At 47.0% G+C, this 23,331-nt stretch overlaps 1 protein-coding gene across 10 annotated transcripts in view; it reads left to right on the top strand.

Moving 5' to 3' along the window:
- Window positions 1-23,331, top strand: part of LOC109696566 (disks large-associated protein 2) — a 664,364-nt gene that overhangs the window by 348,180 nt on the left and 292,853 nt on the right. The gene's annotated exons all lie outside the window — the stretch shown is intronic.

Below are 23,331 nucleotides of genomic sequence, written 5' to 3'. Positions count from 1 at the left end.
TAATAATCTTTACTGAATGAAGAGCCATCTGTGGTTGCTGGTGTTTTTCCATGTATGTGGTCATGACCTGAGCCTAGCTGGGGTGTATGCAAGCCTCCTCCCACTGGAACATATGCTTAAAACTGCAGTGCAACCCATTTCAAGATGACAAGCTGCTCCTACCTCACTCGGTGCCTTGTAGAAATAGTAAAAAATAACAAAGCGGAGAGGGGAAAAAAAATCTAGATCTGTGTAGGAAGCAGCAAAAAGCCTCATTGAGTGAGGAAGTTTGGGACATTAATAAAAATGAGAGGCAAAACAGACAGAATTGGAGGAAGCCATTATCAGGATTGTATTTTCCAACAACAAAAATTGAATGGAGAAATAAGAAAGAATTTGTGAGCAGGAGAGGAGGAATTCAAATCATAATAATGTGTGCCCTAGCTGTCCTCTTGTCAGCTTGGTCTCTGCTGGACAAGACCAGGGGAGGTCATAGGTCACTTTGCGTGAACTGGCTGATTTGTACCCACTGAGGTTGATTCTGAGGTCAGAGCCAGTGCTGGTGTGGGTTGGCCAGTTTCCTCTAGTCCTTATGGGAGAGTGGACTCCACTTGCTCTCGTTTCAGAGCGAGTCTGGACCAGGGGAGGTGTGCGCCTGTCTAGAGTGCTGACGCAGCGCTGGGCAAGACCGCGTGTGGGTGTCAGGTGTTAAGTGAGTTACTGAGCAGTAGCTGCAGACAGCGCCCCCACAGGCTGGGGCTGTGCCTTGCAGCCTCCCTGTCCTCATCTCAGCGAGCCAGGCTTGCGCCCTCGTGGGTTTTTTGCTGTGCTTTGATTGTGTTGAGACAGGGTCTTGCCGTGGAGCCAAGATTGAGCTCTCCCTTCTCCCACTGAACTTGACACGAAGCAAACAGTAGCGACATAATTAAGGACTAAATTCCATTCTGTCCTAGTTGATAGAAGTGGATAAAAACAATGAGGGTAAGCAGGAGGCCTTGGCTGTTGATCTGTTAGTGTGAGAGGGGACAGATCAGTTCTGCATTTTTAGGCGATAATACCACTCAGGGTGGGAAGAAAAAGAATTGCTTGAACCAATTAGTGAGTGGATGACATTTCTCTTCCCTCCTCAAGATGACTAAAAGTTTAAAATATTAAAGAAAAAACCCATTACATAAGAATGACTGCTTAGAAAAAAACGGCCTCACAGGAGGTGTTCATCTTTGCTTTATTTTTCTTTTTTAGATATGCTTCATTAAGAATCACATGCAGCTTAAATACCAGAGACCCATGCACAGACATGGGGCGCTGATCTCGGTGGGTCCCCCCGTCACTTTAAAAGGAAGAAAAAATTGTTTTGCACGCAAGTCCCAAAGATTAAATGACACCCTGCCTTCTTCCCGCGGGCTTGGGAGACTGTGCAGTTTTCCCCAAGTGGGCTAGAAAAATGACCTGCTGGCTTTCTAGGGATAAAGCCGGTCGGGCAGCAGTGTGTCAGCATGCTCTGTTTGCATTTGTCTACTCTATGCTGATGTTCTAGCAAGCCCTGTGTGGGGCAGTCAAGGAGCCACAGTGCAGTCCTTGTCACCAGGCACTAAGGGCATTTTCTTAAGCGTAATTGTCCTACGGTACTAGTGTCAATCCTCCTAATATTAATTAATATGAAGGTGGGTTTATGGTAAGTATCAGTCAAGCAATTAACCAAACACAATGCATTTGAGGTTCTGTGGTCTGCAAGATAGTCAGTGAGGCTTGCTCCTCGAGATCCTGGTGTCTACGAGGAACGCCTGGGGAAATGCAGAGGCTCAAAACACCTGTGTCCCTCAGCATTTACCGAGAATGGGAAGATGGGACACGAAGATGAGTGGGAGTGAGTCTTCACGTGAGACTCACAAGGGAGGGGCCGGACTGTAAGTGCCACATCCAGAGCACCAGGACAGATAGGAAGTGTCTTAGTTATTGAGTTTATATGAACATATGTGAATTCATTTAAAAGGCACTTCAACATTCAAGGCTTTACTTCACCTTCACAACTAGCTTGTGTAAAAGTAGAGCAGAAACCAATGAACTATAGAATTCAAAAACAATAGAGAAAAGTTAATGAAAGAAAAGCATGGTTCTTCCAAAAGATAACCAACATGGTCAAACCCTTAAGTAACTGACAAAGAGAAAAAGACACAATTCACACCACTAAAGTCCAGAACAGAATGAGGCATTGCTACCAATCTTCTCGAAATGCAGAGAATTATAAAGCAGTGTGTGTAATATTTGAAGAAGGCTTATAATTCAACAAGAAAAGTGACAACCTCATTTAAAAATGGGCAAAGGATTTGAATAGACATCTTCTCCATGAAGACAGGTACATGAATGGCCCTAGCACAAAGATCAAAATCATGGATCTTAGAGAAATGCCGTTCAAAACCACAATGAGATGTCATTGCACACCTGCCAGGATGACTATTGTTAAAAAATGTAAGAAAAAGGAAAATCAGAAATGTTAGTGAATACACAGCAAGAGAAGACAGACACAAAGGGTCCCATACACTATGATATCACTTCAATGAGATACCCATAATTGATTAAAAAAAACTCAAAACAGCACACAGACAGGTGATCACAGTCGCAGAGGAAGAGGTGAGTGGGGAGTGACTCCCAGCAGGGGAGGGCTCCCTTGTTGTGATCCACCATGTTTTGGAAGCAGGTGGAAATCAGGTTGAACATGGTAGACACACTCTGTCACTCACTTTAAAGTAGATAATTTCACCTCTATTGAAAAACAGTTTATATAGAGTTAAAAGGGAGTCCTATGAGTAATTTTAAGCCAATAAACTTAATTTTAAGCCAATTAACACTAATGGATGGATGAGTTCCTACATGGACACACGCTGCAAAACTAACTCAATAGGGTGTTCTAGGGAGATGTTTGTAGACAGGAGGAATGAGCTCAAGGGATGTGTTGTACGCCATGGTGACTACAGCTGCAATAGTATATTGTGTATTTGAAGGTTGTTAGGAGTGTATCTTTTGTGTTCTTACCACAGAAAATAAGTGAGTTAGTGTCTGCTAAGTAGCCATCCTACGTTGATATATACATCAAAGCATCGTGTTGCATGCTATAAGCATCTATCGATTTTACTTGTTGATTTAAATTACTTAAAGCAGGTTCTGATTTCCTTTTCTTTCCGCATGTACCCAGAAGGGGGATTCTTTTCTCTACACCCTGATCAACAGTCATCTCACAGGTGTGAGGTGACATCTCCTCAGGGTTTTGTCTTGCATTTCCCTGGTGACAAATGTTAATCAGCATTTTGACATAAACCTATTGGTTCTTTTTGTGTCTTCTCTTGAGAAATGTCTATTCAGATCCCTTGCCTGTTTTTAATGTAGTTGTTTTATTTTTGCTATGAGTTGTATGGGTTCTTTATAAATTTTGGATATTAACCCCTTGTCTGATATCTCATCCAGTAGTCCCTCTTCTGTGTAGATGTCCAAAGGAAGTGAAATCCCCTTCTTATGGAAACACCTGTACTCCCGTGTTCATCATAGCAATATTCATAATAGCCAAGGTATGGATGGATATACAGTGTCAACAGGCAAGTGGATAAAGAAATTGGGGTGTATATTTACATATCCATGATGGAATATTGTTCTGCCTTAAAAATGAGATATTCCCTCTGTTCAGTGTTGTACTAGAAGGTCTACCAGGACCACCAGACAAAAAAAGTAGGAAATGAATTCATGCTAGGAAGTAAGGAATGAAACTATATCTATTCACAGACTGCATGAAATTGTGTAGAAAATACTAGGGGATCCACTAAAAATATTAGAAATAACAACCAAGTTTGTCAAGGTTGCAGGATATAAAAATCTGAGCTGCAGATGTAGCTCAGTAGTGGGGCACTTGCCTTGCAAGCGTGAAGCCCTGGGTTCGATCCCCAGCGTCCCTCCTCCCCCCAGAAATCAGTGGCGTTTATATGTGTCTTCAATGGTCAATCCAAAGTGAACAAAACATCACAGCAAAAGAATGAAACTTGCCCTCTGAAAAAGAAGTGAAAGAGCACAAATATTCATGGGTCACATCAAAGACTTGCTGTCCCTGTCATTAATGTGGCAATGCTCCCTATATGAGCTACTGATTAAGAAGCCCCTCTCGAGCCTCCAGCTGCCTGAGCTTCAGAAATTGAACAACTGATCCTTAAGATATGGAAAATCTTGGGACTCAAATCCGTCAAAAGCGTCTTACAGATGAGCTCAGAAATCCTAACATTCCTTGATTTAGAGCTTACTACAAAGCCATGGAGTGCACACAGCACGGTTCGGTGTAAGGACAGCAAAGGACACAGAGAAATACGACCCAGAGCCATGGCCACTGGACCTCCAACAGATGCTGGGACAATGAGACGGACAGTTTTTCCAACAAGTGGTGTTGAGTGTTTCTGTGTCCATTGGTGAAGCAGTGGAATGAATTTCCAACCATACTAAATGGATCAAAGTCTTAAATTTGATGGCTAACACGTTGACCCTTAAAGAAAACAGGTGAATTCCATAACCTTAGTTTAGGTGAAGCTTTTTAAAATTTAACAACGAAAGCACAATTAACAGCAAAGGCAGAGAAAGTAGAATTCATCAAAAAATTAAAAGTTATACTTTAAAGTGAAAGACAACCAACAGAATGAGAGAAAACATTTACAAATCATTTATCTAATATGTCTAGTAAGGGCTTGTATTTAGAACATACAAAAACCTCTTTCAAATAAGTCATAAAAGTACAAACAAGCCAATAACACGGGCACAGAATCTAAGTAGACATTGACCCAAAGAGAGATTGAAGTGGACAAAAAACCCAGAAAGTGAAGCTCAAAACCCACTAAGATATCACGGCAGACCCCTGAGGAGGACTGCAATTGAAAAGTCAGGTAATAATAGTGAGTGTTGTCAAGGAGGTAGCATATCAAAAAGGAAAACCAACCCTCCTAGCCTGAGGGAAACGTGAAATGGTGCAGCCACAGTGGAATAAGTCAATTGGCTCCTCAAATCGTTAAACACAGAGGCCTCAAACCACCCAGAAATTCCACTTTTTCCTAAAACCCCAAAGAAAGGCAAAGCTATGTCCACACAGAGCACTGTGTGCAAATGTCCTCTCGGAATTATTCATCATAGCCCAAACGGACAGCACCTTAAGAACGCACAAGTCTCCTTTGTCTCTGTGCACTCGCTGTTCTGGACATTTCTTGTAACGATCATTGAAGTGGTGGTTTTTCATTATTAATATCTAAGTCAATGTCAAAAGGGGTTTCTCAATGTGCCCTACTGTGGGTGGGCTCTAGTTTGATCCGCTCAACCCCTTCCATTGCTCTCCCTTACCCTTTACCTCCCACCTGCTATTTTTCAACATCTGTCAATACACACCCTTATATCCTCTGTCATCACAGGTGTTATATTTTACAATATTACCCATGCTCTATCATTTCTCTTTTCCTTTCCCCCCTTCCCCGAGTTCCACAGGTTCATTCCACTGTTTCACACGTGTTCTACATCTGAGTTTTATGTGAACATGCTTGTTTTGTGTATTTTATCTTTTGGACCTATCTTCCACATAGGAGAGAAAAGGTACAGTGAGGGGTGGTACTTGTGGGAGCGGGGAGGGTGAATGAAGGAGATGAAGGTGAGGGATTATGGTTGATGGACTTCATATACTTATATAAAATAGAACAAAGAAACCTCTTGTGATTGCTTTAAGTGGGGTGTGGAGGGGGTAGAGGGGAGAGACAGTGGGGGGTGATCTAACCAATGTACAATATAAGCCTGTTTGCAATTGTCACAATGAATCCCCCCGTACAATGAATAGAAAGAAAGAGAGAGAGAAAGACAGAAGGAAGGAAGGGGGGGGGGAGGGAAAGAAAGGAAAGAATATCTGAATCAACATTTGACCTCTCAGATCTAAAAAAATTAAAAAATAAAGGTTGTGGTCCTGTGGCTGACTTGTCATGCCCACAGTGCTTTCTGGGGCCATTCACGAGCCGTGTTTCCAGTGTCGTTTACCAGTACTGATCGTGGGTGAGCAGTCTTCTGCTGTATGGACAGGCCGTTTCATTTATCTGTCTGTCAGCTGATGAACATTTGGGTTCTCCTACCTTTTGAGGAGCAATGCTGCTGTGAACATGTGTGTGAAACTGTGCACCTTGCCAACTTTTCGGAACATTTATGGGATGTACTTGCAGAGCTTTAAGGAGCCCTTATGAGGTGTGTCCCTCTGAGGACAGGGACCGTGTCTGTCACTAAGCATTGTAAATGCCATGCCTATCATGATCCTGAGTGGGGATGCAGATGTGTGGGAGGGAAGGTGAGGATGACAGCTACAGAGCTGGAGTTCACCGGCCTCGAAGAGCTTTGGAGACCCCAAAGCCAGCAAGGAGCCCAGGTGGGACTCACTTGGACCCTCTGAACCCCTAGCCCGACAGGCCCAGATCCCTAACTTTTGTTCACATTTACAGAAACTGATGGATGAGTTTGGTCAGTACCATGTCTCCATTGGCTTTCTGGGCCACACAAAGACAGGTAAACACAGTCCCCCCAACGTACTCACTGTGCTTATGAAAATACAGAACATTAAAGGAGGTGAGACTCATTCAAAGTGACCGACGCATGTATGGAGCCATCACAACGAGGCCCTTTCATATTATTAGGGTATGCGCATCAAAAACAAAATTAAATTTTAAAAAAGAAAATACAAAACGTCCTAAACAAGTCTGGAGGACATACTAATGATGTTTTAGTCCAGAGAGCGAGTGACTGTTGTCACACAGTAGCACCTGAAGGACAGGACTGATGAGGAGCGACAGTGTGACAAGAGGGAGGGCCTCCTTTGGGAAGATTCAGCCATGGCCCAGTCGGTGGGTGGAAACTGCACCCCTGAGACGCACACCGAGACTCACATCTTAAGCCGAAAGGTCAAGGAGAAACCCTTCCTTGCGATGGTGTCACTACAGGAGAAGCCAAGTGCAAGACCCTTCCATGCTCCTTCCCGCAGGAGCTGCGAGGCTGTCACATGGACAGAGTGATGAGAACAGACAGATGTGGAGAAGGTTGTGGGTGTGACATCGGTCAGGGTGTCCATAGGGCTGCTTCTATGTACACCTGGGCAGGACCTGTTGCTGGCTCTCTCTGACTGTGTCACTTCCGGGGCTGGCTGTAGTACCACTCCTGTGTCCACACAGCATCTCCTTCGCATGTCTGTGCCCAAAGGTCCCCTTTTACAAGGACACCATCATGCTGGGTTAGGGCCGTCCTGGTAAGAGAGGCCTCATTGGACGCAGCATAGCAGGTGGGTTCAGTTCTGAAGCAGCTCTGTGACAGGAACAGTTCGCAAACAAGGCTTACAGTCACACTCAGAGATCCGGAGAACACCGTGAGTTGGGTCTGCAGTGTGTCTTTCGTGGAGATCTTGGGTGGTCAGTGTGTGATGGGGCTTCCTGTGCCATCCTGAGTTCAGCGCAATGTTCACACCAAGGTGGTGCGTGCAGTTTTCAACGCTGAGCCGCCTGGGGCTGTGCTTAGGATTCCCTGTATTGTGAGGTTTTGTTCTTTCCCCAAGATGCCTGGACGGGAGCTAGAGTAGAAGGTGGCTCACACTGGGGCATTGGTACAGTCCTCTCCCTGGGGACCTGCCAGCTGCACCTTGCACTGGGATTCCCTCCCCCAGTGACACACTCCACTTTGGGAATGGAAGGGACCTGGGAGGACTGTACACTGTTAATTTTCGCAGCAGGAATGCGATTTAGATTTAAATCAGAAGGACAGGTGCAAGAGGTAGCAGAGAAGGCGGCTCAGAAAGCACCCAGATGAACCTGTTTAAGTCCAATGTTTGGAGCACTCATCTCTTAAATCTGACAAATAATGTCACAGTGAGAAATATACAGAAAGTATAGTTGCCATGCTGTTACAATGATGTGGATAATAAGTCTTTTTGAAGTCCTAATAAAGCAGGTCCATCAGTGATGGGCCCACATCCACGTCAAGTTCTTTCTTCCCAGTGTGAAGCTATCTCTGGGGTGCTTGACGTGCTTTCGTGATTGACATCGCAGTATAATTTGGTGTAATGGGATTTAATTTGTTTGCAGATAAACTTACCTAAAGGGACCATCACAAGAACAGAAATCACATAGCTTACATAAGCAACAGAAAATTAATTAACACGGAAGTACTAATTAGCTTATCCAATTTGTGGTGCTGTGGGAGAGAAGCCTTTGTAAAGTGGGGTGTGTGGAGTTGTCCAACACTGGGCTTTGTCCACTCTGTGTTTCCCTGTCCCCAGGACCTCAGGTTTCTCTGAGGTCTCCCTATGTGGCTGTCTGCACTCGTTACTCACAGAATGTCACTCTCTGGCATGCTGTCCCCTCCCCAGCTTCTCCAGGCAGCTGCGCTGACTTCAGAACCACGTCTTCTCTCAGCTGGGCCTCTGCAGCTCCCTTGAAGTGCTGGTCACAGTTGCAGGGGAGTAGCTGTTCCTATGATTCACACCTGGCTCATCCCAACCTGAGCTCAAGAGATTGGGGCTGCACCATTCCTGACCCCCCAGGCAACCTCAGGTGCCTTTTCCCCTATTTTTCATGCTGTTTTACCCTATTTTGTTTTGCCACTTGGTTGACTGTTCACCTCTTGGAAAGGCGCCCTGAGCACTTATGGAGGGGTAAGTGGTAAGTGCTCAGGCGTTTCTGCTGTGTGAACACCAGTGGGGAGGAAGGCCCAGGACAGGTCACTCATCAGGGAGGAGTTAGAGCTGACTTCCCAGAAGGATTGATATTTAAAATAAGTCTTAAAAGATGATGGGGATTTCAACAGTTGGTGCTGGGACTACTGGATATCCACAGGCAAGAGAGTGAAGTTAAGCTCTACCTCATGCCATGTACAAAATCAACTCAAACTGGACCAAAGACCTAAAAGTAAGAGCGGGATTATGAATCAACGTAAGTTTAAATGCTACTGACCTTGCATTCTGTCATAGTTTCTTAGCTATGACACCAAAAGCATAAGCAACAAAAGAAAAACACAAATCAATCAAACCTCATCAAGGTGAACATTTTTGTGTTTGTGTTTGCCATCCAATAAATTGAGATAAAGCCTCACAGGACGAGAAAGTTCTAAAAACTCCAAAGGACTCCTATAGCTTCAATCAGGAGAATGAAGAATGTGCCGCTCAGGGAAGAGCAGAGGACTTGAACAGATGCTTCTCCAAGAAGATGCACAAATGGCCACGTTCATGTGAGAATATGTGATTCGCCATCAGGAAAGGCAAAGCAAAAGCACGATGATGCTGTTTTGCACACAGTCAGATGGCAGTAATCAGACAGACAGACAACAGCAGTGTAGGTGAGATCCTGAGGAAATTAGAGCCCAGGTTCACTTCTATGGGGATGTGAAATATGCAGGCACTTAAGAGTTTCCTTAAAAGGTCAAACATTGAGCAATCGTGTGGCAGGAAACTCCATTTTGTGGTGCATTCCTGAGAGAAGGGACTCATATATCCACTCAGAAACTTGTGCACGAATGCCATACGTAAAACACCAAAACAACCTCGAGTGCAACACCTAGGAATGGGTGAATAAATTGTGGTATCCCTACAATGGAATGTTACCTGACAAAAAGCAGGAGTGATGGGCGCACTGACATGCTACACCAGAGATGAACTTGGAAAGATGACTGGAAAGGAACCAGTCAGAAAAGCAACAGCTTTGGAGTCAGTTTCTGTGAAATGTTCAGGACAGGCAAATGTCTCCGGAAACCCATGGTTTCCAGGGCTGGGGAAGGAGGAGCTGGCTGCTTTAAGAGCGTGGGTTTGCAGACATGAAGACCAGTGGAACAGAATAGAGGATCCAGATATGAAGCCACACAACTATGAGCAACTTATCTTTGACAAAGGAGCTAAAAATATACGATGGAGAAATAGCAGCCTCTTCAACAAAAACTGCTGGGAAAACTGGTTAGCAGTCTGCAAAAAACTGAAACTAGATCCATGTATATCACCCTATACCAAGATTAACTCAAAATGGATCAAGGATCTTAATATCAGACCCCAAACTCTTAAGTTGATACAAGAAAGAGTAGGAAATACTCTGGAGTTAGTAGGTATAGGTAAAAACTTTCTCAATGAAACCCCAGCAGCACAGCAACTAAGAGATAGCATAGATAAATGGGACCTCATAAAACTAAAAAGCTTCTGTTCATCAAAAGAAATGGTCTCTAAACTGAAGAGAACACCCACAGAGTGGGAGAAAATATTTGCCAATTATACATCAGACAAAGGACTGATAACCAGAATATACAGGGAACTTAAAAAACTAAATTCTCCCAAAACTAATGAACCAATAAAGAAATGGGCATGTGAACTAAACAGAACTTTCTCAAAAGAAGAAATTCAAATGGCCAGAAAACACATGAAAAAATGCTCACCATCTCTAGCAATAAAGGAAATGCAAATTAAAACCACACTAAGATTCCACCTCACCCCTGTTAGAATAGCCATCATCAGCAACACCACCAACAACAGGTGTTGGCGAGGATGTGGGGAAAAAGGAACCCTTTTACACTGTTGGTGGGAATGTAGACTAGTACAACCACTCTGGAAAAAAATTTGGAGGCTACTTAAAAAGATGGACATCGATCTACCATTTGATCCAGCAATACCACTCTTGGGGATATACCCAAAAGACTGTTACTCCAGAGGCACCTGCACATCCATGTTTATTGCGGCACTATTCACAATAGCCAAGTTATGGAAACAGCCAAGATGTCCCAGCACTGACGAATGGATTAAGAAAATGTGGTATCTATACACAATGGAATTTTATGCAGCCATGAAGAAGAACGAAATGTTACCATTCGCTGGTAAATGGATGGAATTGGAGAACATCATTCTGAGTGAGGTTAGCCTGGCTCAAAAGACCAAAAATCGTATGTTCTCCCTCATATGTGGACATTAGATCAAGGGCAAACACAACAAGGGGATTGGACTATGAGCACATGATAAAAGCGAGAGCACACAAGGGAGGGGTGAGGATAGGTAAGACACCTAAAAAACTAGCTAGCATTTGTTGCCCTTAACGCAGAGAAACTAAAGCAGATACCTTAAAGCAACTGAGGCCAATAGGAAAAGGGGACCAGGAACTAGAGAAAAGGTTAGATCAAAAAGAATTAACCTAGAAGGTAACACCCACGCACAGGAAATCAATGTGAGTCAATGCCCTGTATAGCTATCCTTATCTCAACCAGCAAAACCCCTTGTTCCTTCCTATTATTGCTTATACTGTCTCTACAACAAAATTAGAGATAAGGGCAAAATAGTTTCTGCTGGGTATTGAGGGGGGGAGCGGGAGGGGGTGGAGTGGGTGGTAAGGGAGGGGGTGGGGGCAGGGGGGAGAAATGAACCAAGCCTTGTATGCACATATGAATAATAAAAGAAAAATGAAAAAAAAAAAAAAAAAAAAAAAAAAAAAAAAAAAAAGAGCGTGGGTTTGTTTTTGGAGTGGTGGTTGCACAATTTTTGAATGTTATTGAATATAATAATGAATATGAGTTCTCGGAGCCCAAATTGTAGCTGGTGAATTGTGTGGGAAATAAATGGCATCTGAGTGATGTTGTTATTAGTGTTTTCAACAATGAATCGTCATTTGCAGGTGAAGCAGGGCAGAGAGACAGCCTCTGTGCACATTGTCACCAAGACAAACTGAGTCACGGGGCAGCCTGGCGTGGGCTGAGTCCTATGTGGTCAGGTGGCCTCAGGGTCACACCAGAGAGGAAGGAGAGAAGAGGTGCCTCCTGTTCCCTGAAGAAATGAAGGCTTTGCCATTCAGGAAGTGGATCTGTTGACACCATCAAAGCAAGGGAGTGTCAACATTTTCACTTCTCCATTGAGCCCCATGTGAAAATGTGTGCCTGCTATCTTTGTATGTTCAGCCACTGACTGTCCACTCAGGTGGACACAGCTGGCTTGCTAAGGACCCTAAACGTGCCATGATTCCTTAAACGTGTAGGATTCCCATGGGCTTTTCTACATCCTTTGTCGTGCCCCATAGCATGTGATCAGTGTGATTTTAGGGTATAGATAACTTCCCCAAATAAAACTGGTAAACTCAAGAGAAACCCGAACCACACAGCTGTGGGGTACAAGACACTTCTAGTCAAATCTAGGAAGGTAGAAACAATGTCCCATGACTCCAGCTGTATTCAGGAAGTAATGATGACGACTGTGGACATATTAACAACCCTGCACACTGCCTCTGCCTTTCTACACCTGCCCGTGACGCAAGCCCAGGAACTTCTCACCTGTCTCTTCTCACCTTCTGTCCCCTAAGGGCAATAGTGCAGGACACTGAATTCAGGGTCTTCCCATCAGGTTGCAAAATTGACTATGTTTTTTTTTTTACATTTTTTTAATTGTTTTATTATTCATATATGCATACAAGGCTTGGGTCATTTCTCCCCCCTGCCCCCATCCCCTCCCTTACCACCCGTTCCGCCCCCTCCCTCTCCCCCCCACCCCCTCCATACCCAGCAGAAACTATTCTGCCCTTATCTCTAATTTTATTGAAGAGAGAGTATAAGCAATAATAGGAAGGAACAAGGGTTTTTGCTGGTTGACATAAGCATAGCTATACAGGGCATTGACTCACATTGATTTCCTGTGCGTGGGTGTTACCTTCTCGGTTAATTCTTTTTGATCTAACCTTTTCTCTAGTTCCTGGTCCCCTTTTCCTATTGGCCTCAGTTGCTTTTAAGGTATCTGCTTTAATTTCTCTGCGTTAAGGGCAACAAATGCTAGCTAGTTTTTTAGGTGTCTTACCTATCCTCACCCCTCCCTTGTGTGCTCTCGCTTTTATCATGTGCTCAAAGTCCAATCCCCTTGTTGTGTTTGCCCTTGATCTAATGTCCACATATGAGGGAGAACATACGATTTTTGGTCTTTTGGGCCAGGCTAACCTCACTCAGAATGATGTTCTCCAATTCCATCCATTTACCTGCAAATGATAACATTTCGTTCTTCTTCATGGCTGCATAAAATTCCATTGTGTATAGATACCACATTTTCTTGATCCATTCGTCAGTGGTGGGGCATCTTGGCTGTTTCCATAACTTGGCTATTGTGAATAGTGCCGCAATAAACATGGGTGTGCAGGTGCCTCTGGAGTAACCTGTGTCACATTGACTGTGGTTTTAAGAGCCCATATTTTAAGTGATGTCAGCTTCCAATGTAGCTGTGTTTCTGGCGCCAAGTTAGAATATTTTGTGTAGTCTAAAACCACTGCAAACACTTACTCTGAAAAAAAAATTTAAGATAAATTCAAATTTTTCCTTAAAGACATCACCCTTTTTCAATTTTATGCACTGCCTGCTAGTGACAAAGATGGAAAAAAGTAAGTTGTGATGGCTCAAAAAACCAGAAAATCTCAATTCAAGTAGAATTGACATGTGGCAGCTGTCATCTGGTGAGTGTTTTACCCCTCACCACAGAGCTCTCTCTACAAGAGCACATCAATGAGCCCTGACCCCACAGGTGGAAAACAGCCATCCCGCAGAGCACTAAATTACCATGATATCCTGTCCTGTGAGCCCCGCGCAGGGGACTAACACCCAGAACCAGTATGAGGCAGACACTCAGAATCTTTGGCGTTTCATACATAGCTCTTTTATCTGGAAAATTGGATACGGTGTCCTGAGGCTAACACTTATTTTCTGTGTGTGATAATCAGAAATAACTAGCAGTATAACTGAGCACCTATTTCAAAAGCACTAATAAGCATTTATAGCATCTGGTGAACACCTCTTCTTTAGAGTTTTGGGGGACCCTCACAGCACATGCATGTACACACGTTTTTGTGTGTCTGTTTCTATATTTGTGCCAGCCTGCTTAAGTAATATACTTCTAGGGGAGACATATGTGTCATTTTATGTGCAAGTGTATTTATCTGCATTTAGGTACATTGTGTGTTTATTCATATGTGTTATCAATAGACACTGTGTTGCATGTGTTTATACAATGTTTATATATGTGTGTGTACCTGAGAATGCGTACACGTTCCATATGTCTACAGTTAGATGCCTATGGAAGTGTTCGTGGGGAATGACTGATAACCCACAGGTGGTCACTTGATGGCACATAATGCCTGTGGAGTGTCAGCCTTCTGCCATTAGGTTAACAAGTTAGGACCCATTAGAGTGAGCTGTGGGTCCTGTGGAGAGCAGAATTTTCACATTCAAAGTTGACTTCAGTGCCAAGTCCTGCCAGGCCTAAGTGTCCAGAGGGCCCAGGGTGTCCTCAAGTTGCCCATTTTGAGGGGTGGGGATCCTGCACATCCTAGTTGCAGCCCAGAGACCCTTAGGGCCTGCCAGGCAGAAGTGGTAATGTTCTCCCTGGGCGCGGATGCAGGGCAGACAGGCCAGGTTGGTCCTCAGGAGGGACCCTGGCAGAATTACGCTGGCAGAGGGGACACGTGGTCAGCTCAGCATTTCTACCTTGTAGCCTTTCCCATCTCAGCCACATCTGCAATGCGTGCTGCCCACCCTGTCCACTTCCCCCTGGGTGGCTACTCTGTGACTCAGTCTGTATTCTGCATGTCCCTGGTTTCACCTCGTGCCAGTGTCCCAAGGTTCCTCTAATGGGATGTCACAGCTCCTTGTGTCCTGTCTGGGTGAGGTGTTGCAGAATCCACTGAGGGACCCTGGGATGGATGACTGTGTGTGACTTGTGCATTCCATGGTGAGAACTGAGCATTCTGGATTTACTTAATACACATGTATAAAGGATCTCAAATTGTGCCTTTGGTGTCAGGGGGAGGCAGCCAGACCACAGGTCCCAAGGAACTGACCCCAGGAGTTCTGAAGAGAGGGTGAGCAACATTCAAGAACAGTTAGGGGACTTGTGAAGCCACACAGAATGAGCTGGAGCAGAAACTAGGAAACCAGAATGCCAGGGAGGCAGGCACTTCCTCCCTGTGTCCCCGTGAGTGTGGCTGGATCAGTGGGAGAAGACAGCTGTGTTTGGAGGTGGGGACAGAGAAGGGCACAGGTGCTGACTCAGGATTTTCAGGTTTCACCAACTCTTTGAGGAGCAGCCCAGCCCCTTGGCGTGGTAGCCATACTGCTGGTCCGACAATCCTACAAGACTGACCATGGCCATTGTGTCATCTGCCCTCAAGTGGACTGACTGCTTGACTGCTGACGGGGCCTCCACGCGTGTCTGAAACAGGACTTCTCTGTGGCTGCTCTGGCATATTTCTGACATGTCCATAAAAAGCTGCAGGATGGAGGTATTTTGAAAATCACTAAAATTTGGAACTTTCCTCCGTGGTCACGTGACTAGCCACAGGCAAGCCACTCCATCTCTTTCCCTAATGGTGGAAGACACTAGAGTACTGGTTGTTTGCACAGAGCCCCGTGGGATGGATAAGACTGGAGTTGTAAGCAGCAAGGAATTTCATAGACAAAATGCCCTGAGAATAAAGTGATCTGTTGTTTACCCATAGGAGAGACAGTTCCTTTGGGGGGGCGGTGCTAATCTTTAATCCCAGGTGCACCCTGTGGGCAACAAACACCTGTTCTGATTAAATAATGACAGCGTGCTGTGCCCCTATCCCCCCAGAGCCTCGTGACTATCAACTTTCTTAATCGCTATCACTCCGAGGGTAAATACACCCCTGGAAGCATCCCAGAGCCATAGGTGGCATTTTAGGACTCGACAGCTGGAACACCAGAAGGTGACCCCGTGGAGAACTTGGCTCTGGAGTGGCTGGAAGCTGCATCTCTGCGCAGCGTGGCAGGGCTGGAGCCGGGGCGGGTCCCTTTGGAGAGCACAGCATGGTTATTCATTGCCTGCTGCCATGGCTTTTAGATCTTGTTCTGTGTGGCTCGTTGATTTGCTAACGCCGCTGATTGCTGTGTTTGCCCTCATGGTTCTCATGAAACTGTGTTTGCACACAGTCACTCAGTTGAATGTGCTCACAGTGAGCAGTGGGCCCACCCTTCTCTGGTGTCTCCTGACTGCTCATCGGCGACGTGGTCCCTCTCTGTGGTTCTGAACTCCTGAGGAAGCCAAACACAGCTGTCTTGTTTTCCTGACATTGCTTATTTCCATTGTGTCCATAAAAATAACCTTCCCAGACACATAGGCTAATTTCTCCCCCAAAAGGACCATGTCTACCCACAGCTTCTAGTCTAATCTCCTCCACTGGACGCTCATGGACCACGCCATGCCCAGCACCACCATAGAATGTGCAGGCTGTTTTTTTTTTATGGTACTAGAATTTGAACTCAGGGCCTCACACTTGTTAGGCAGGCACTCAACCATTTGAGCCGCTCTGCCAGCCAGTTTTATATTTCCTGGGCTGGCCTCGAACTGCTATCCTCCTGATCTCTGCCTCCTGAAGAATACAGGCTTGAGCCACTGGCACCCACTTGGGGTCCTAGTTCTTACTACATTGTGACTGTCTCTCCCGTCAGCCTCTGACTACCTGAGGTCTCTCCTGTCTGTGGATTAATGACTGGCGACAACCATCTTTGCACTGGTAACACTGTGGATCAATCAGTGAGTTAGGTCCTGCTCCTGAGGCATTTCCATGAGTGACTCATCTATTTTTTTGGAATGACTCCACGTATAAAAATCTATTCCTAGTCCATAGATAATAAAATTAAGTTTTCTTCTCATTTTGAAATTAGAACAAAGGCAAATGGAGACAGTGGTGATGGTAGACGTCAATATGAGGGCTTACTTTGTGCCAGAGATATCTTTCCTTTGTACGTAAAATTCTTTCCAGCATGAAAATTGCTTTTCAAATTGGAAATTAACATGCATTTACTGATTTTCTTCTCATGTCTGCTCGCCCTTCCCCGGCCCATGTGATACCCAGCACCATTATGGCCGGCCGACCTTCCTAGAGCCTCATGTACTTGTGCATTCGTAAACACCTGGCACCAGCTCATCACACAACAGCACAGCCAAGCCTGGCCCCAGCAGAGAGCCTGAACATACCGACTCCCTATAAATATTTATCTCTGATCGTGGAAGAACGCACATTCAAAATGAAATCAGGAACAACGTTCGTGTTTTGCTCTCTGGATATTTTAATGTCTGATATTTTTCCACATGGGCACAGAGGTTCCGTAGTAACACAAATTGTGACTTATCTGAGCATCCTCAGCTGGTGAGTCCTGACCTGTGACGTCAAGCCAGGTGGTCACAGAGTCGTGTGGTCACACGGTTATGTGGCCATGTCATGTATTTGTTATCATCCATGTTTGTCACGCGGTTTTGTGGTCATGGTCATGCTATCGTGTGGTCACAAAGTCATGTGAACACATGGTCATGTAAACATACTATCATGAAACGTTGTCACACAGTCATCCTCACATGCTCATATGAGGTGGTCATGTTGTCACACAGCCAAGCTGTCATATAGTCACGTGGTCGTGTGCACATTGTCACGTAGTCACCATCATGTGCTCATACTGGCTGGTCACACGATCAAGCTGTCATGTGGTATGTGACTGCATCATACTAAGTTTAAGTCTTTGGATAAGCGATGCATGTGATCCCATGATCACAGCGAAGGCTCTCTGCCTGCTTGCGGGGCACTGACGAAGGGACGGGGCCTGGGTCAGCCTCCAGCTCCTGTTCGTAGGGCTCTTGACCTTGGGTGCTAGTGCTGCCACTGGTTGGGGACACAGCCTGGTGATGAGAGCAGCAGAGCCTCTTGCCATGACTTTGAGATAGGAGAGGAAGGATGTCCCAGGCGTCACTCCTCTCTGCTAGTCACTGCTACAGCGGGAGGGAGCAGTGGGAACCAGGAGATTAGTACCACCGACCTAACAGCTCTCCACAAAGCCTCGCACATCCCATCCCCATTGGCCCATCAGCCTGTTCTGCAAGCCTCGCCCTGAAGCCTGTCCGTCAGGGCCGCCTGCACAGAGCAGCCTGAGGCGTCCTCTGTGCTCTACAGATGGGGCCAGCTCGTGATTTCCATGTGGCGAGGCCTCGGGAATGCAGGCTTCTCTCTGTCTTGAGGACAGCCTGACCTGTTGGTCTGGCCAAGGCACCACATCTGTGCAGCTGCGACCTGCTGAGACTTCCTGCACATGCAGCCCGTTTCCTCGGAGACTCTGGAAGTTGTCTTATCTCTCATTCCTTCAGCTGCCTCCACCTGCACCTTCGCCCCTAATAGGCCCTGCATCTGGAGGAGGCAGGTGCCCGGGCTGTCACCACAACAAAGCAGGGAGGGAGAGCGTATGGATTTTGTTTCTGGATGCTGCCTCTAAAAATACCTGCATATGTTTACTGTTCCTTCCAAGCACAGACACTCTAAGAGTTCACGCAGAAAAGAGAGATTAAAATAAGGTGCTGTCGTGTGCCAGAGAGGCGCGAGCTCCACTCTCGCTGTTCACTCTGCAGCTTTGGGAATAAGCAATTCCCACGGGCCGTGTCTGGTGCAGGTTTAGATCACACACAGGAGATCACGGGTGGATTTCTTATCTTGTGTCAATTAGCACAGAGTGCCGTCGTCTCCCAATTTAATCAGGAGCCTGCCGTACTGCTGAGGAATCCCCAGGGATCCAGTTCTTTCTCATTACGTCCTGCGTATTTTAACAGGTGCTCCTCAGGGAAGACGGTGATGACAGATCAAATTCTGTCAAGCTGCGCCAAGGCTTGGAGAGCCGAGGAGGAGCACAAATTGTGCCAAGGCTGATGTCCCCTGTCTTAGAAACACAGTCTGTCATTTACTAAGCCACCATGTCCTGTGCACAGGTATCCCAAGCCTTTTGTCTCCAGCAACAGTTCATCCACCCTTTCAGATGAGGGGCAGAGGGTGAAGCCAGGGCTCAGAGGCGCAGTGTCTTGCATGCAGCCGGGACCCCTGATCTTCTTGCAGGCTGGTCTAAACCCTCTGAGTGGCCGATGTCTCATCTTCCCTCTGCAGGGCAGTAAGCAGCATGCTTTGCGTACAATGTCATTTTCCTAGGAGTCACCACAGAAGCACAGCACTGTCAGCTGCCCAGTGTCCCTTGGAGTGCCAGAGTCACAGGCAGGGTGCAGATGAGCATGGAGCGCAGACTAGGGCTGTCCCCTTCTCGTCCTGTCAGCCCTCTCACCAGGACCTGCCTTCCTCCTTGCCCTTTGCATGTCTCGTGGCCTTCCCTCCCTCTCACGCCACTGTTTGTGACCAGTGCCACTAGTTCTTCCCCACTAAAGCCACACCTCATGGGGTAGGGACTGGATAGTGCACCACCCCTGGCACCCAGCATGCACGCACAGCAACTTGCCCTCTAGGAGAAATGACGCCCAAAGACCTCCCTGTCTGTACAACCCCCCTACCTGTACCCTTCTCCGTCTGCACCCCAGCCTCCCTGGCACCCATCCTTCTTGCAGGGACTCATACATCTCAAACAGTTTGCACTTCCTGTGCCTTCCCTGGGCTCTGGGTGCTTCCTGACCTGGCACGTCAGCCAGTTTTATGTCACTGTGACAAAATCCTGAGTTAATCAGCTTAAAAGGAGGAAAGGTTTATTTTGGCTCACAGCTTCCAAGGTTTCAGTCCATGGTCACTTGGCCCAGTTGCTTTGGGCCACAGCACATCATGGCAGAAGTGCTTGGCAGAGGAAACTGCTCACCTCATGGTGGCTGGCAAGCAAAGAAACAGGAAGGGGCCAGGTCCCATAATCCCCTTCAAGGGCATGACCACAATGACCTTCTTCCTATCCATAGGCCCTGCCTTCTGAAGGTTCTACCACTTCTCAATAGCACCATGGACTGGCGACCAAGCTTCAAGCCATGGACATTTAGGGGACACTCAGGTCCAGATTATGGCAGCAGGATCTTTGTGCATCTGTTCCCCACTGGGGACATATTCCACGCGGTTCAGGAAACCTCAGGCATCTTTTCCCACGCCATTGGAATCACAAGTGCTGCGAGGTCTTCTTGCTTTAGCATGCCTTCACATTTCCTCACGTGCGCTGCTTTTCCACACCTCACATCCTGGCCGTTATTCTGCTGCATCCTGACCTGCTGCGTCCTCTTAACTCTAAGTTTTCTATCCCAGGGAATCATGCTGCAAAGTCCTCCTATGGGAGGGAAGAGAACTTTAGTGGTAGGGTTAAGCCAGTGGTTTTTTGTTTTTTGGTTTTTTTTGAGGGTATTGGGGTTTGACCTCAGGGCCTTGCACTTACTAGGTGTGCACCCCACCACTCGAGCCACTCCCCCAGCAATGTTTGAGTATCAGCCTTTAACACACACAGTGCAGGGGCTGGGCCTTGGATATGATTGCAGGACCAAGCCTGGCCTCAGCTCTGCCTAGCAGTGAAGGTTAACCTCAGCCTCCCGCCCTGGCCTGCACCTCCCCTGGCTGGCACCCCACTCTGTAAATATTTACTCTCTCCCAGGTCATCTTCCCTGGGGAACATTCCAAGTCCCTGGGCTGAATCAGCAGCTCACATGTAAGTCTTCACAGGACCTGAGCTTTCTGCAGCATGCTGGGGATAACTTCTTGGTAGTTAAAACTGGTGACATCTTGCATGAGGTGTTCCTCTTGAGCTGCCCAGCCCTCCACACCAGGATCCCGAGGTGGACGGTGGCCTCAGTGAGGGCTTGGAGTTAACGCTAGTGGTGTCTTCTGCTGTGTACAGGGTGCTGGTCTCAAACTGCCTCTCCTCAGCACCCTCACATGGACAGGGATGAAGCAAGGCAGCTAGGACTTGCAGTGGGTGGGGGGGTGGGGGACTTGCCTTCAGACACAAGTGTCATCCAGTGAGGTCAGCCAGCCACCATGAATATGGACCACACTCTGGGCTTAGACGCTCATTTGAGAACATTTCTGGTATAATGATACTGCTGTTGGTAGAGTGTGACCTGGATAAATGGAGGTAGCTGGCCTGTGACGTGACCTCGAGGGTCCTCCCCACACTGGCCTGTAGCTCCTTCGTGTCAGAATTAATGGCTGGATTGAAGAGCTCTCAGGGTCATTTACCTCAACCCAAATGCCACCTCCCCAAGAGTGCACGGCTGAGAAGAACTGTAGAGCCTGGCTACCTCTCAGTAATTTCTGCAGCAGCCATGGAAGGCTGTGGTGGCCTGTGCAGTCACCGCCAGTGTGGTCAGGAGTAAAGGGCGTGGTGACCTGTCCTGGGCTCAGAACATGCGGGCTGGCAGCTTCTCATGGTCTTGCTGGAGGTAGTTTTCAAAGGATGAGACTGGTCACATTAGTAACTCAATTTGAAGTGGCATCTGCTTAACCCTGCACTGCCCTAGTCTGCTGGCTGAGGCTCCTGGTGATCTTTGATTCACAGATTTGAATCCACCCACAGCATCGGTTATTGGTCTGTAACTGTGCAGTCTGTGTGTTGAAGCTGGAGAGTAATCTTAAGTGTGTTTAATCTGTGACGGGATGGAGCCCACGCAGGAAGACCCACTGTGGATCACCATTGATGTTGGCGTGGAGTCCGGGCACAGAGCCACGGCACGGTGTTCACATCCCAGGAGAGCAGTGTGTGCTGACCTCCAGCCTCATGGGGTGGGCAGTGGGCAGCTGAGGGTGGAGCTGGGCACTGCTCTCCTGAGTGTGAAGCACTGGACTCTCTATGTCAGGTGCCCTGTGGGCCACATGGTGGCCTGTGTCCTGCTCTGTGTGTCCCTGTGGCCTCGGGTCCAGTGTGACTGTTACTTAAATGTGCTTAGCATCATGTGTTGTAGGTATACGTGAAGAAAGTCTAGTGGTTAAGTCTGGGAATATCTCAGTTGAATCACAGGGTTTCTGTCCCATGAGGTCCTGCTCTGTCCAGGTATGGTGGTGACACCCAGCATAGGTTCCCTCTGCGGAGCTTTCTGTCTGAATCAAATCCACGTCCCAAGATGACCTCTAGCACCCAGATTCTGGTGTGGATTTCCAGGCCTAGTACTCCTGTCTAAAGCAGTCTGTGTTTATGACTCGTAGCTTGTCATCTGGTTGCTCGTACTGGTCACTCTGCTAGGTAAAGCGAAAACAGCCCCTTTTGGATTCTGGTGGCTGAGTGGGTATGGAGGCCTGCCTACTTGTGGGTTTCACCTTTGCCTTAAGTGGGGCTTAAGGAAGCCCTAGCAGGTCCACTTCTGAGGTCCCCCTGGAATGGGGGCCACCAATACTGGCTTTATTCACGTCTGCCTCTCTACTGTGGGGATATATCTTGGTGCAGACAGACGCCACCAGCCTTCTGTACCCTGATGTGTGTGTCTGGATGCTTGTAGACATTGCTGGGCCTCTGCAGTTTGTGTTACCATGCCCACTACAGCTCAGGGTCAGCCTGGGAGCCTGACCTTGGAGACGCAAGTGCAGTGATTCCTTTCACATCCTCCCATTCTCCAAGGAGGATCTCCACTGTTCTGTTTCCTAGAGTTTTGGGAAGGGGTGGCGAATGTGTTTCTGATTAACACTGGGCCAGGGGACCAGCGCCTACTGCTTTAGTTATAAGAGGTTTTGCCAGTGCCTGTGTCTTCTCCCTGGTGCCTGCACCCTAGGACCTTGCCATGAGAAGGGGCCCTGCATCTGTCAGGCTGGGGCGTAACTTCCTAGTGTGATTGGCTGGCCATTTTATTCATTGTTATGACCTTGGGCCTCCCTGTTTCTGGGTTCTCCAATTTTGTCACTCGGAGGGATTTGGGTCTGGCTTGGTTTGTGTGTCCAAGGGTGGGGAAGTTCATGGTCCTGCCTCTTACATGGCCAAGTGGTGAAGCCTTAGAGAGCTGGCTCCTTCTGTGCCTCTGCTACCACCCAAGGCCAGTTAGATTTACCACCCAGCACAAATTGTGTATCTTCCAGAAAGTGAACATATACAGAGTGGTTTAGCTTTAAAAAAATAATTTAACTTACTTAGGTTCCCATCAAAATCCCTGGGGAATATGCGGCCTGTCTGCTTGGCCTGAGGCCTGTCTCTTCTCCCACTGGCCACCCGGGTGCCCCTCTGGGGTAGTGAGTAAGACTTGCTCCTTTGCCTAATTCTCGTGAAAGGGAACCTCAGTGTCCAGATCCCTTTCAGGCCACCCTGGTGTCCTGAGCTCTGCCACTGTCCTAGGTGCTCCTGCTTCTCTCTCATCCTCTCAGAGCCAAGGGGCAGATCCCATAGCCAACCCCCTGCAGGAGAGCAGCCAGTGACTGGCCCTGGAGTTTGAATTCCTTCCCCCCACACACCTTACACTATGTCTCCTCGTGCCTGTTAAAGGTGACCTGTGTGTACCAACTATAATTGCCCTGAACCTGGGTGCCATCTCCATTCTGCAGAGCTACGTGCAAAGTCACAGGCTTATTGATGGAGGACTCAACTGATGTGTGTAGACTTCAGTGTCTT

Source organism: Castor canadensis, chromosome 14 (assembly GCF_047511655.1).
Source record: "Castor canadensis chromosome 14, mCasCan1.hap1v2, whole genome shotgun sequence".
In the NCBI taxonomy this organism is placed as follows: Eukaryota; Metazoa; Chordata; class Mammalia; order Rodentia; family Castoridae; genus Castor; species Castor canadensis.
Note: the sequence above shows the minus strand (reverse complement) of the source record. Positions and strands in the feature narration are given on the sequence as shown.